Source organism: Hyla sarda, chromosome 2, assembly GCF_029499605.1.
Source record: "Hyla sarda isolate aHylSar1 chromosome 2, aHylSar1.hap1, whole genome shotgun sequence".
NCBI lineage: Eukaryota > Metazoa > Chordata > Amphibia > Anura > Hylidae > Hyla > Hyla sarda.
The window spans coordinates 319,135,241-319,150,986 of record NC_079190.1 but is presented as its reverse complement, the minus strand read 5'-3'; the positions used below and the strand labels follow the sequence as shown (position 1 = coordinate 319,150,986).

Below are 15,746 nucleotides of genomic sequence, written 5' to 3'. Positions count from 1 at the left end.
TTCATTAACATGCTATTGGAAAGTTATTCAACATTCATTAATCTAAAATACATCAAAAGTTTATTTGATGAGAGGTACCCTTTAAAATACATATGGTTGTGATCTCCAAAATTTCTCTACCTGCTAAGCGGCACTGGAGATCTCATCTTCAGTCTCTTACGGATAATGATTGGGATGAAATAAAATCCTCCCATCTATATGTCTCTCCAGCTGCCAATAACAAACTAATTCAGCTTTATATTATCCACTATTGCTATATTACTCTGTCACAATTGTTTAAAATGGGGCGTGCAGCTTTTGATGCTTGTCATCGTTGCTTGGTAGTGTCCTTTTGGAGGAAGGTCCTAGAGTTTCTAACCACCTTGGTGGTCCCCCCACCCCGCGTTTAGCCCCTGCTGGATTGTTAGGTATATGTAAATTATGATCAATAAACTTTGATTCAATTTTTCAAAAATGAGTTTGTTAACTTTTGTGGCTTATCATTTTTGTTAATGTGTAGTGTTTGAGCTATATTTTGATATTTGAGTATTTTTACCCACTTTTTTTGGGGATATATCCTGGGCTTCTCAGGCTAGGGATCAGGCATGGGAGGGAGTGAGACGAAGGAGGTCAGGAGAGAGAGCGCCCTGGAGAGTGCGGCTATGTCATGCCTGACCACTTGCAAGTTTAATAGCAGCAAAATCTGCTGCATGGAATCTGCAGTGGATCCTTGGATGGTACCGTATCAAAGCTGATTTCTTACACCAAAATTGTGGTCGTGGTTGTTGACCTGCAAGTTTTCAGCAAGTTTTGAAGTTACATACAGTATTTCACACATAAGGTTTTCTTCTTGTACTCTTTGATTGGAAGCTAAATAAAGATTATTGATTTTTAGTAATAGTATTGAGTTAATAAAACAAAAAATGTATGTGCTGAGCAGAAGGCACTATTTTGTGTTATCTGTGGTGACTTATGGTTTCATTTTGTTTGCTCTCTGTTGAAAATGCTACCATTGACAACTCCGGGTGGCCTTGTGTGTTCCTGTGTTATTCTAAGCATTAAATGCTCTGCTGACTCAGGGAGGTAATTTTTTTGTTTTTTTCCATATTATTTTGTTTGTTTATTACTGTATATTTACCCCAAATTTTTAATTTTTACAAGGGGTCATAGGAGAAAATGCCCAGATTTTGGGGGTCTTTTTTTTCCTATTACCTCTTGTGAAAATGAAAAGTATGAGGCAATACCATAATGTTAGTGTAAAAAATTTTTATTACACTAACATGCTGGTGTAACACCAAACTTTTCCTTTTCATAAGGGGTAAAAGGAGAAAAAGACCCCCAAAATCTGTAACACAATTTCTCCCATAGCTGGAGGCACACTGGTGGGGAAACACAGAGTTAGGTAGCAGGCTAACTCAATGTTTCCCCACCAGTGTTCCTCCAGCTGTTGTAAAACTACAATTCCTGACAGCTGAAGGGCACGCTGGGAGTTGTAGTTGTGCAACAGATGAAGGCACACAACTACAACTCGCAGTTCTTGCCAGTTGCATGGCAAGAACCACACTCTATTGCCACACATGACTGCAGCTGCTCAATGCCGTTTTTACCATGTGTTGGTGTTCCTAAAGAAGTCTGTCTGTCTGTGGCAAAGGTCTATAAAAGCTCTGATGCTGTTGTAAGTTTAGCAATTGCATGCAGACATGCCCCCCCCCCATCTGTTGTCAGTTACCAATAGCAACCAAAGCTTAGCCTTCACAGCTTAACAAGAAGTGGAGACGTGGTTGGTTGCTGTGGGCAAACCACATTAGCCTCTCATCTAATTTATTACAATATACACCAAGTGCAGCATAAGCATGTGCCTCTTGATCGAGTTTTGAATAAGGCCTCAAAAATACTAGAGCCGCCTCTGAACATGAGGGACAGGCACAGCAATGCCTGATTGATTAAGAAGTCCTAGCCTCTTAATGAATTGTCCAGGGCTTTACTAGTGTGCTAAATGCCAGTCTTAGTAAATCCCCCCCACATTTTGTTCATAATGAAACATTGATATTATTGGTACCAAGAATGTAGTAGGATGTGGACTCATTTAAGAACCAGGAATCCAAAGGTTTGTCCAGACATGTCAAAAGTTTAGATTGCGCCAAGTCTTAGTACTAAGACCCACTGCGATTGTAATATAACTGGGTAGTGCATGGTGCCATGCTTCTTTCCCTGGCTGGCCATCTGAGCCAACTGATGAGTTACATTATAGTTTATGGAGCACATCCGCCGGATCAGGCAGCCAGACGGGGAGTAAAGTGCGCTACTGCATGCTTCATCCTGTTTTTACTCATGAAAGTTTATATTAATGACAGACAGAGAACCCAAGAAATGAAACTGCAGCATGAGGTTTTGACCATTTGGAAGCCATCGACAGAAGATTATGAGATAGAGGGTCATGTGCATGGAGATTAGGGGCTAGACAGGACTCAAACCAGGTAAAGATTGAGGCAAGTAACAGTGCTTTTTTTTTCTCTGGCAGAGCCTCTTAATGATGATGTGCTCCGTTATAGTCTATATTTTGCATCAGTCACATCAACCCTATGGATCATACTTATGGCCTCTCTTTCCATAATATGATCACATTAGGGCTGTTCAGAAACCTGCGTAGAGGGGATGTGCAGTGTGATCTTTAGCTTCAAAATGCACAAACATTTAAATAGGAAAACTACACATTACTCCAAGCAATATTTGACATTTCAAACCTAGGTAACATAGGCTTAAATGGGGAGATTTATAAAAACATGTACAAAAGAAAAACTTACCAGTTTTTAACACTCCTTTTTAAAAAGTATTTTTAGAGCCCGTTTTAAAAAGTAAAGACGCGATCTCATCTGTTGCTATGGGCAACTGATCAACTTTTCCTCTGAAAAGGTATTAATAAATCTCCCCAAAAGAGTTTGGATGCTCACATAATAGCCTAAATAGTAAGGTTAATTGTTTGGGAACAGTTGACCAGATGCCAATAACAAACAATCCAACCACAATTTTAACCTCCTCTGGGCCTCAATTTCTCTAGTTTTTCCATTGTGGCCTTCCAAGTGCCATAACTTTATTATTTTTTGATCGACAAAGCCATTTGAGGGCTTTTTTTTAGTTTTTTTTTGCTTAACAAGTTGTTCTTTATAATGCCACTTTCTTGGGGTTCATATATATTATTGGTTAAAGGGGTTATCCAGCATAAGGTGATTTTAGTACATACCTGGCTGACAGTAACGGACATGCTTAGGAAGGATCTGCGCTTGTCTTGGGCTAAATGGCTATGCTGTGAGATTATCAGAACACTGTGGCTAGCTTTCTGTGAACTTGTATTTCCTGTTTTCAGTTTTCTTGTTTGCCTACAAATCCCAGAATTCCATTTTCTTCCTCCCACACATCAGCTACCCCGCCCATTGAAACATAAATGAGCTACCGACCTGTGGTTTTCAATCAGGGTGCCTCCAGCTGTTGCATTACTTGCAGATTGCTCTCTCCACCCATTGAAGCAGACAGGCTCCCTGTCATCAGTGAGTCAGGTCTCGACTGCATTGCAAGCTGGGAAAAATCCGAGACAGCAGTCATTTTGTATGCTGATAAAAATAAATATTGGGATGAAAATCACAGAAGAATTGTGAGAAAACTATATTATGAACTACACTAACTTTACAGCCCCTACAGCATAGTCAAATAAAAAAAATTCCTGGAATACCCCTTTAATTTTTATTACCTTTTTTGTAGAGGAAATGGAAAAAATGCAATTTTGTAATTCATTGTTTTGCGTTTCAAATCACCATACAGTAAAAATAATATTACAGCTTTATTCTGTGGATCAGTACAATTACAGTGATATATAGGATTTTTTTGTGCACACAATAGAAGGAAAAAAAGTGATTATTGTCCCAGATTACAAGTTCCATAACTTACATTTTATGTAAATTCTAGTTTTGAACGAAGGCGTTCATTAAAAACTGTTTTTAACTTACGAAAAGCAGTATAGTTTTAACAAAGGCGTTCAGTATAAAACTGATTTTAACAATGGAAAAGCAGTAAATTCTAGGAATAGAAAAACAGAGCTAATTTATTTTAAAAACAGCTCCACGTTTGTCTCCAGGTTGGGTGTGGTATTACAACTTGGTCTCATTCACTTCAATGGGACCGAGAATCAGAACCATACTCAACCTGGAGACAGACAGGGAACATTTTTGAAAGAAATTAGCTCTGTTTTTCTATTCCCCCTTTAACAAAAAGTGTTCAGTAAAAACTGGTTTTCACTAGGAATAACATGTTTCAACTAAAAAAGGGCTTTCACTGTAACATATGTATCGCTGTTATAATGCACGGCCTTAGTCCTCTAGTGCTAAGTATTTTGCCTGCCAGCATAATGCTGACAGGCAATTTACCCAACTGTGCTGTTCAGCTACCATACAAACCCATCAGCCCTGGCGATCCTGTATCTGGGAAGGCTATGGGGTAAACGGCAGGGACATAATCCTTCAGTGATCATGATTTGACTGAGGTAAAGGGTTAAATTACCTAGAGCGGAAGTTCTGCACAAGTTGTTGCTATCCCATAGAGACAGGGCATATCACTGCTAGGTCTCTGCTCTCAAAGAGCACATAAGAGCTTCATGGGCTGCCTCTATTGTATGTCTGTCATAAAATACCAAAACACCCATTACTCACCAGATAAGTCCCCTGCCTCACTATACAATACTTGCCTTTGTATGCTATACTGCAGCAGTGACATGATGGATAAAGCGGTCACCAGCGTGGAAGACCAGATCAGCATACCACAGTTTTCAGTCCGTCTACAAAGCAGGATACGGTGCAAAAATGAGCTGACCGGTGTCACTACCTGACTATGGTCAGCTCATCCAAATGAACGATATGCAGGCCGGGTCTGGGGGGGGGGGGGGGGGGATACAGTAGCGGCTAGTTTTGAAGAAAACTAAGGCTGGCATATAAAATGTTGGGAGGAGATCAAAACCTGTGTAGAGGAAGAGTGGATTGCTATGGGCAACTGCACTACTCTTCCTCTACACGTTTTATTTTTTAGATAGTATCTCCCCTATGGTCTTTTGATGAATAATAATGTACAGACAAGGAGAGCGCTCCTAGTGTGATACCGTAATGCAAAGAAAAGATGATCAAACAAGAAAACTTGCTCACCAAGTGTAGTTGTACTGCGACCAAGTACAACTGTGGTGAAGGTGTGAAGCAACCCTGCAACGGGCAAAGAACGGCAGCTGCTCCTGGACACACAGGTGAAGCACTCAGACGGATCCCTCCAAGGAACAGCACAGGATAGAGGCAGCGCACAAGACTTCAAAGGTAAAACGGTTTATTTACCCGACATGCAACGCGTTTCGCTGGATAACCAGCTTCATCAGGCATGCCTCATAAATAAGGTACGGAGAGCAGAGATAGACAAGACTTACATAAAGAAGACACCATTACTTACCACAGTCTAAAAAATGAACTCAGCAACAGAATCTGGAAAAAACAACATTAGTCCCTAACATGTGGTCTCTACCCACCATATGCTATGGTTAAAACTAGGGATCGACCGATCATCGGTATGGCCGATATTATCGGCCGATAATCACGATTTTGGGCATTATCGGTATCGGCAATTATCTTGCCGATAAGCCGATAATGCCCCGCCCTCGAACTGCCCGTACCGCGACCGCCACCCCCCTCGACCCGCCGCACCCACCTCCGACCCACCGCACCACGTCGCACCCCCTACCGTCATGCTAGGCGGTATACCGGTATGGATTTTTTCCCATACCGCTATACCGGTCGGGCCCCTCCCCCACCCTCCGAGTCAATAAAAAAATTAAACTTACCCGTAATGGGGGTGGTCCAGGCCATCCTTCCTTCATGTAGTGTCCGGGGGCGTTCCGGGTGGAGGGTGGTCCGGTCCGGGCTGTCCTTCTCCCACGGTCTTCTTCTCCACTCCGGGCAGGCTCCGGCCTAGTACGCTGCATAGACGCCGCTACGCCGTGACGTCAGGTGCGTCGCTGCGCACGGGCGTCACTGCGCAGCGACGTCTATGCAGCGTACTAGGCCGGAGCCTGCCCGGAGTGGAGAAGAGGCCCGCCGGAGCAGAAGGACAGCCCGGACCGGACCACCCTCCACCCGGAACGCCCCCGGACACTACAGGAACGATGGATGGATGGCCCGGAGCACCCTGGCAGGTAGGGGAGAGAAGCGGGTGGTGGCGGCGGCGGCCTATGGCCCCGCAAAAGCCACTGCAGATCATTGATTTAAAGCGCCCGCTTTAAATCAATGATCTGCAGCGGTGTCGCAGGGGGTTAAATAGCCGATAACTTATACCGGAATATCGGTATAAGTTATCGGCTATCGGCCCTAACCTGCACCGATTATCGGTATCGGCCCTAAAAAAACGATATCGGTCGATCCCTATTTAAAACTTGGCTCATTTTTTGCGCCATGACCTGTAGTTTTTTTTAGTACCACTTTTGCATATATATGACTTTTTTTTTATCACTTATAAATTTTTTGGGTAATGTGATGTGACCAAAAAGCAGAAATATTTTTTTATTTTTTAACGTTTATGCTGTTCGCCGTAGAGGCTCATTAACATTATATTTTTATAGTTCAGACATTTACGTACGTGGTGATACAAAATGTTTATTTATAATTTTTTACCCTTTTTTTTTTATTAAAATGGGGAAAAGGAGTGATTTAAAACTTTATTGAGGAGGGCATTTTCACAAATTTTTTTTTTTTTACACTTATTTTACACTTCTTTAGTCCCCATAGGGGACTATTTATAGCTATCATTAGATACTGTTCAGTGCTATGCTGCCATATCTGTGAGTAATAATTTAATGCACCTTCTGTAGTAGTATGTTTTAATTTGTATTTTATATGGCTATATGTCTGGTTTATTTTGTTAACTTCTTATAAATAAGTAAAAGTACTAAGTGTTAATTCTAGGTCCAGGAGACCTGTGACTGGGTGATTACTGTGGGACATACCCATCTAATGAGGGAACTACCTGCTTACTGTGGGGTGGATATACCTACTTAATGTGGGACTTACTAACCTACACAGTTTTACTGTTTGGGACCCCCTAGTGGGCTTTATTACAGTTTTGCAGGCAGAATGTGTAGAGGTGGTTATCACTTACATAGTATACGTATCCTGAGTACAGCTGGTATCTATTGCTATATGGTGATGGTATTTGGGGATATTGGTCTTTTGTATAGTGGATATTATTTAGTAACAATACAACAGTATTATTCAGTGGTAATGGTACTGGTGGACATGGTGGAAATATTTGTCCCGTGCTGACTAGTGTTGCTCGCGAATATTCGCAATTCGAATATTATTCGCGAATATCGCATATTCGCGAATTCGCGAATTTCGCGAATATAGCGCTATATATTCGTAATTACGAATATTCGTTTTTTTTTTTTTTTTTTTTTTTTTTTTTTCACAGTACACATCACAGTGATCATCCCTCTCTGCTTCCAGCTTGTGTGGTGTAAAGAAGGCTGTAATACTACTGTGTGAGACTGGCGCGCGAAAATTCGCATATGCGAAAATTAGCATATGCTAATGTTCGCATATGCGAATTTATGCATGTGTTAATTTTGTATATGTCAATATTCACATATGTTAATTTTCGCATACGCGAATATTCGCATATGCGAAAATAAAACGAGACTATAACGAATATGCGAATATATGACGAATATTCGCCCATATATTCGCGAATATTCGCGAATTCGAATATGGCCTATGCCGCTCAACACTAGTGCTGACACACAAAACAAGCACCTGTCGGTGGACGTCTCTTGATTTGCAAATGTGGGTATCCCTGTGGTGTTCATTGTTGTTGTACTTTTGTACTGTAACTTGCACTTTATTTTGTAATACTTTATATGGCACCCTGTGAACCCCTACTTTGTATACTCTTTGAGGGCTAATTAACATTCATTCTATATTACTGTGTGTATAGCCTCCAGAGACGTTCATTTTCTAGCTGCTATCATCTGTTTTTGCATATGTGGGTATCCCTGTGGTGGGAATAATGGCAACAACTAGTAAGACACCTAGACATGACAATGTATGATAACACCTAGGCATGATGGAGTATGATGACACCTAGACTTGTCATGCCTAGGTGTGATCCTACATGGTCATGTCTAGGTGTGATCCTACATAGTCATGCCTAGGTGTGATCCTACATGGTCATATCTAGGTGTGATCCTACATGGTCATGTCTAGGCGTAATCCTACATGGTCATGCCTAGGGGTGATCCTACATGGTCATGCCTAGGTGTGATCCTACATGGTCCTGCCTAGATGTGATCCTACATGGTCCTGCCTAGGTGTGATCCTACATGGTCCTGCCTAGGTGTGATCCTACATGGTCCTGTCTAGGTGTGACCCTACATGGTCCTGTCTAGGTGTGACCCTACATGGTCCTGTCTAGGTGTGACCCTACATGGTCCTGTCTAGGTGTGATCCTACATCGTCATGCCTAGGTGCGATCCTACATCGTCATGCCTAGGTGCGATCCTACATGGTCCTGTCTAGGTGTGATCCTACATGGTCCTGTCTAGGTGTGATCCTACATGGTCCTGTCTAGGTGTGACCCTACATGGTCCTGTCTAGGTGTGACCCTACATGGTCCTGTCTAGGTGTGACCCTACATGGTCCTGTCTAGGTGTGACCCTACATGGTCCTGACTAGGTGTGACCCTAGATGGTCCTGACTAGGTGTGACCCTACATGGTCCTGTCTAGGTGTGACCCTACATGGTCCTGTCTAGGTGTGACCCTACATGGTCCTGTCTAGGTGTGACCCTACATGGTCCTGTCTAGGTGTGACCCTACATGGTCCTGACTAGGTGTGACCCTAGATGGTCCTGACTAGGTGTGACCCTACATGGTCCTGTCTAGGTGTGACCATACATGGTCCTGCCTAGGTGTGATCCTACATGGTCCTGCCTAGGTGTGACCCTACATGGTCCTGCCTAGGTGTGACCCTACATGGTCCTGCCTAGGTGTGATCCTACATGGTCCTGTCTAGGTGTGATAATTCTCTATTTTGTCTTACTGGCACTTACCAATATTAGAGTTTTGGGAAGAATTGCTGAAAAATTGGTATGCTAGTGTAACATCTGTTAGTAGCTGTGGAGATGAAGCTGCTGTGCCTGTGCAGTGACTGCAGGGTGTTCTGTGGAGGTGAGGAGCACAGAGTTTACCAGGTCAGCACAGTCTACACACTCTCCATCACATGCTTCACTTTTTTGAATATTAAAATAAATGCTTGGGTTTTTTCCTTTGTTTAGCTGTCGCAGTCCACGAATAATAGGACTAGCCCTGAACAGACGGCTCCAGATTACCTTCACCCCGGGGCCCTGCACCTTTAAGACTTCTTTGTTTCCTGTAGCCTTATTTACCCTTTTGCTGCTCAACCACACTTTCCACAACCGCTCGGATTCACGAACACTGGTACACTTTACGGCCAAGTTCTTCACACAGACGTTACGTGGTTTACGTAGAGCCACAATAATACCCCTGGTACGGCCTGCGTGCACCGAGCTTGGTGGAAGAAAGAGGCAGCGCTTTGTGTGTGTGTGTGGCTACAGTCCCAGCCAATCAAAGCGAGCGGAGGAAACAACGCCGGCGGGCGGGAGCCAGTGGGATAATGGCATATAGAGCCGGGGGGCGTGGCCTGGTGCAGTGGCGGTGGGTGACAGGTCGAGCGTGCCGCGAATGGCGGAATAAAGAGCGGGAGCGGTGAAGACATGAGGCGGAGACACCGTGGAGGAGGAGGAGCGGATACCGGGAAAGCAGGTACCGGTTCAAAAGGGGCGGGCTGCTTGGTAATGAAGGGACAGAGGGGAGGAGCACCCAGGGAAACCGGAGGAGGTGGTACCGAGGGAGGCACAGTCCCAGTTCTTGTATGTATACTTGCACATGTAAATAATAGAAAGCCAGGAATGGCTGTGGCTCGTGAAGCGCTAGGTGAGGGGACATGCGGCTTTGTGTAGTGTGTACACGACCCAGTAGAGCTGTCGGTGTGCGGTTGGAGGCATGCTCCGGCTGTTTGGCCTTAGTCTCCGCCACTCTCATCGTATCGGACCGGGGGAAGTGTCGGCCGCTCTGGGCTCCGTTCACGTCTTGTCCTAAAGCTGGTGCTGGGAGTTTGTATGTGGGGATTGTTATCCGGGAAGTTACTTGTAAGATGACACTTTCCATAAACACTCGGCGTACAGGCTTACCTTCTTATACCATGCTAGGCAGGCAGGCTCCTATTGTCCTCTAGGTTTATGCTCTTAAATGGCACCAACATACACTGCATCGCTTTACAGCCATTACTATGGTCCCTGTTGCCATTTGGGCTAGATTTCGGTTGAACAGATCGGTATGTTTTGGAGTGGAGTACCCTAAAGAAAACCTAAACAAACGCTGGGAGAACATACAAACTCCATGAGGAAAGCTGTCTGGTCACAGTCAGCTACGTGCTTTTGGCTTGAATTTTCACCCCAAGCCTATGTACAGATAGCAGAAATTCTACATTTATACACAGAGCAAGTTTCAAAGGGCTCTGATTGAAAAGGTTTACATTTTGTAAGATTTCCGCATTTAGAGGAGAAAAGTCCCATTGACTTCAATGGGGTTTTGCTGCTGAATTCTGCAAAAATATAAGACATGTATGGACATTTATCAACGGGTTTAGTCAGATTTTCTTTACTAAGATTGTTGCAACTGCGACTATGCGATTTTTCGTGCGACATTTTGACTGGAAAGCGAGAAAAGCAAGTTTTCCAAAAATTAACTACGTAGTAATTTTAAAATGGACTACGGGTAGTCAGGTATTTATTAACTGCGACAGACGCAACTGCGCAAAAAAAAAAGTCGCAACAGGGTTAAAAATTGACTACATTTACTCCAGCTCAAACATGGAGCAGAAAAAGCTACTACCAAAGTAAAAACGTAAAAATTGCTTATGTGAAAAGAAAATTATCAACAGGCTAAAACCAGTTGATAAATAAGTCACACATAACCAAAAAAAAGTAAGGAAAAAATTACTAAAATAAAGAATACATAAGCAAACATTGAGAAATGTCCCTCATGGTGTCCACAGTGAAGATTCTGCAATGTGGATGGGACTGCTGAATCCCATTGAACACAATAGACTAAACACATGCAGAATTTCTATGTGGAAATACATGCAGAAATGATGCCATGTGAACATATCCTGAGGGTGTGCACACTTGCCATATTTTGCTTCATATTTTCTGTAGCTGACTTTACTACCCATTCACTTCAATGGATAGGAAAATATGCAGTGTATATGCTACTTGGGACCCTACTCCAAGGGTGTATTCACATGTACAGTATATTGCGCAGGATTTGAAGCTGCAAAGTTCAATGTAAACTACAAATGTTTTTTTCTTCTTTGTTCAGTCTTTTAGTTTACATTGAACCCTGCAGCATAGAATTTGCAGTTTCAAATTCTCTGCATCATATATATGCAGTAGGGATCGACCGATATCGTTTTTTTAGGGCCGATACCGATAATCGGTGCAGGTTAGGGCCGATAGCCGATAACTTATACCGATATTCCGGTATAAGTTATCGGCTATTTAACCCCCTGCGACACCGCTGCAGATCATTGATTTAAAGCGGGCGCTTTAAATCAATGATCTGCAGTGGCTTTTGCGGGGCCATAGGCCGCCGCCGCCACCACCCGCTTCTCTCCCCTACCTGCCAGGGTGCTCCGGGCCATCCATCCATCGTTCCTGTAGTGTCCGGGGGCGTTCCGGGTGGAGGGTGGTCCGGTCCGGGCTGTCCTTCTTCTCCGGCGGGCCTCTTCTCCACTCCGGGCAGGCTCCGGCCTAGTACGCTGCATAGACGTCGCTGCGCAGTGACGCCCGTGCGCAGCGACGTACCTGACGTCACGGCGTAGCGGCGTCTATGCAGCGTACTAGGCCGGAGCCTGCCCGGAGTGGAGAAGAAGACCATGGGAGAAGGACAGCCCGGACCGGACCACCCTCCACCCGGAACGCCCCCGGACACTACATGAAGGAAGGATGGCCTGGACCACCCCCATTACGGGTAAGTTTAATTTTTTTATTGACTCGGAGGGTGGGGGAGGGGCCCGACCGGTATAGCGGTATGGGAAAAAATCCATACCAGTATACCGCCTAGCATCACGGTGGGGGGGTGCGACGCGGTGCGGTGGGTCGAGGGGGTGGCGGGGGGCGGGGCATTATCGGCAAGATAATTGCCGATACCGATAATGCCCAAAATCGTGATTATCGGCCATACCGATAATCGGTCGATCCCTAATATGCAGGATATTGTACGTGTCAATAGACCCTTAGGGTGCATTCAAAAACATTAGTTTCACTGCAGATTTGAAGTTACAGATCCAGAACGGTGGATTTACAAAATATGCTACAGCAAATTTTACAACTACAAATCTGCAGCGGATCCGGTGTGTAAATGCATCCTCAGGCCACATTCACTTCTATACTGACTTTACGTCTAAACTAGGTCTCCACACAGGTTGCTTTTCTTTTTTGGAAAACTGCCCCTCCAGTTTTTGAGCTAATGCCAGACGTGTATTCAAAACGAGAAATGTAAAGGACTAATTCTTCTCCTTCCTACTGGATCCACTTCTGACTTGGCACAAAACACCAGAAAAAAAACCTACGGGGCAAGCTATCCTTATGCTATAAATTGAAGAATGGCATGCTGATGTATAACCCGGGAGTACCTGCCAGATTCACTGAGATTTCTGCATCCAGTGTATTAGTGACTACTACTGCTATTTGCAACCAACCTATACTAAATAACATACATATTGCAGGAGACATCAAATAGCATTTAAATAGGAGTGAGTGACCACAGGTCCTCTATAACCTGTTGGGGACGGAGGGCTTATGGACACGCCCTCGCGTCCCAGTACTTCAGGATGGAGGGTGTGCCTGTACGCCCTCTGTATTTCCGATCACCGCAGCTCACTTGGCCGTGATTGGAACGGGATGCCTGCTGAAATCATTCAGCAGGCATCCTGTGCCAATGCCCAGGGGGGGGTCCTGAGTACCCCTCCCCATGTCGGCAATTGCTGGTGGGCACCCCCGATCCCCTTGAAGGGATAGTAATTAGGTGACAGGGGTGCCACCTCTCCTATTCCTGCTATTGGTCGATTTTAGAAGTGACCGACCAATAGCAGATCGGGGGGGGGGGGGGTTAACACTCGGTACCCCCGCTGTGCCCACCCACTGTAGTCCGGGCAGATCAGGGGAACCGTCGGTGACCGGCGCCCGTAGGTCACTTACCATCGTCAGTGGGCGGCTCCCTGCTGCGGCGAAGATGTGCAGATTACAGAAGGTGGTGAGTTGCCTAGCAACATCTGGAGGGCTACAGTTTGAGACCAATGTAAAGTGGTCTCTAAACTGTAGCCCTTCAGATCTTGCAAAACTACAACTCCCAGCATGCCCAAACAGCAAACAGCTGTCTTGGCATGCTGGGAGTTGTAGTTGCTTACCTCCAGCTGTTGCATAACTACATCTCCCCGCATGCCCTTTGGGGATCAGTACATGCTGGGAGTTGTAGTTTTGCAATAGCTGGAGGCACACTGGTTGGAAAATACTGAGCTAGGTAACAGAACCTAACTGAAGGTTTTCCAACCAGTGCGCCTCCAGCTATTGCAAAAGTACAACTCCCAGCATGCACGGTCTGTCAGTACATGCTGGGAGTTGTAGTTTTGAGACAGCTGGAGTTTTGTACAGGGTACATTCACACGGGCAGTGTGTTTCTTGCTTCAAGTGAGTTTCTTGCTTCAAGTTTGAGCTGTGGAAAATTTTCCGCTGCAGCTCAAACTCCTAGCGGGATACTCACCGTAAACCCCCTCCAGTGCGAATGTACCCTAAAAACCACTAAACTACCACAAAATTAAATTATAAAACACTACATATACATCCCCTTACTGTGTCCCCCCCCCCCCCCCCCCCCCCAATAAAATTGAAAACTTATCGTATGGAAGTGTTTCCAAAATGGAGCCTCCAGCTGTTGCAAAACAACTCCCAGCATTTCTTGCAGCCACTGACTGTCCAGGCATGCTGGGAGTTTAGCAACAGCTGGAGGCACCCTGTTAGGGGTATTCTATGCCAGTGATTCCCAATGTCCATCCCTATGCAATCCCTAATTTAATCCTCAATTGCACATGGCACTCTCTCACTTTGGAGACCTGTCGTATTTCAAGGAAACAGTATAGGGCCGCATATGGGGTATTTCTGCACTCGGTAGAAACTGCACTACAAATTTTTTTTTTTTTTTGGGGGGGAGGGGGGGGGGATTTTTCTCCTTTTACCCCTTATGAATAGGACAAGTTGGGGGGCTACACCAGCATGTTAGTGTAAAATTTATTTTTTTTACACTAACATGCTGGTGTTTTCCCATACTTCTTATTTTCACAAATTTGTAACTCATTTTCTCCTGAGTACAGAAATACCCCATATGTGGGCGTAAAATGTTCTGCGTATGCACAACAAGGCTCAGGAGTGAAAGTGCACTATGTACATTTGAGGCCTAAATTGGTGATTTGCACAGGGGCGGCTGACATAAACGCAAAAAACATAAATTCCCATATGTGACCCCATTTTGGAAACTACACCCCTCCCGGAATGTAACAAGGGGTATAGTGAGCCTTAACACCCCTTAGGTGTTTGACGAATTTTCATAAAAATTTGATGGGAAAATGAAGAGAAAATAATTTTTTTCACTAAAATGCTGGTGTTACCCTAAATTATTCATTATCACGGGAAGATAGCAAAAAGCCCCCCACCCAAAATTTGTAACCCCATTTCTTCTGAGTAAGAACATACCCCATATGTGGATGTAAAGTGCTCTGCGGGCGAACTACAATGCTCAGAATAGGAGCGCCATTAGGATTTTGGAGGATTTTGTCCGGAATTGAAGGCCACGTGTGTTTACAAAGCCCCCATAGTGCCAGAACAAAGGACCCCCCCCCCCACATGTGACCCCATTTTGGAAACTATACCCCTCATGTAATGTATTAAGGGGTACAGTGAGCATTTACGCCCCCCAGGTGTCTGACAGCTTTTTGGAACAGTTGTCAGTGAAAATTAATAATGTAATTTTTCATTTACACAGCCCACTGTTCTAAAGATCTATCAAACACCAGTGGGGTGTAAATGCTCACTGTACCCCTTATTAAATTCTGTGAGGGGTGTAGTTTCCAAAATGGGGTCACATGTGGGGGGAGGGGTGTCGGTCTACTGTTCTGGCACCACGGGGAGCTTTGTAAATGCACATGGCCCCTGACTTCCATTCCAAACAAATTCTTTCTCCAAAAGCTCATTTTCGCTCCTTCCCTTCTGAGCCCTCTACTGCACTCGACGAACACTTCACATACACATGAGGTATTTCCTTGAGAGAAATTGGGTTACAAATTTTGGGGGCTTTTTCTCCTATTACCCTTTGTAAAAATTCAAAAACTGGGCTTACAAGAACATGTAAGTGTAAAAAAGATTTAGCATTTTCTCCTTCACTTTTCTGCTATTCCTGTGAAACGCCAAGAGTTAACACACTTACTGAATGTCATTTTGAATACATTGATGGGTGCAGTTTTTATAATGGGGTCATTTATGGGATATTTTTTAATATGAAGGCCCTTCAAATCCACTTCAAAACTGAACTGGTCCCTGAAAAATTCCGATTTAGAAAATTGT

At 44.3% G+C, this 15,746-nt stretch overlaps 1 protein-coding gene across 5 annotated transcripts in view; it reads left to right on the top strand.

Annotated features, from left to right (window-relative positions):
• The first annotated feature begins 9,618 nt into the window (after window positions 1–9,618).
• The window catches only part of USP49 (ubiquitin specific peptidase 49), a 95,647-nt gene continuing 89,519 nt past the window's right edge, over window positions 9,619–15,746 (top strand). The window contains exon 1 of one of the 5 annotated variants that reach the window (XM_056557784.1): window positions 9,619–9,834. The gene's annotated coding sequence lies outside the window, so the exon portion shown is untranslated. Of the gene's footprint in view, window positions 9,835–9,859; window positions 9,942–10,060; window positions 10,221–15,746 lie in introns of those variants that run through there. The other 4 variants (XM_056557786.1, XM_056557785.1, XM_056557791.1 and 1 more) reach the window with 4 other exon arrangements.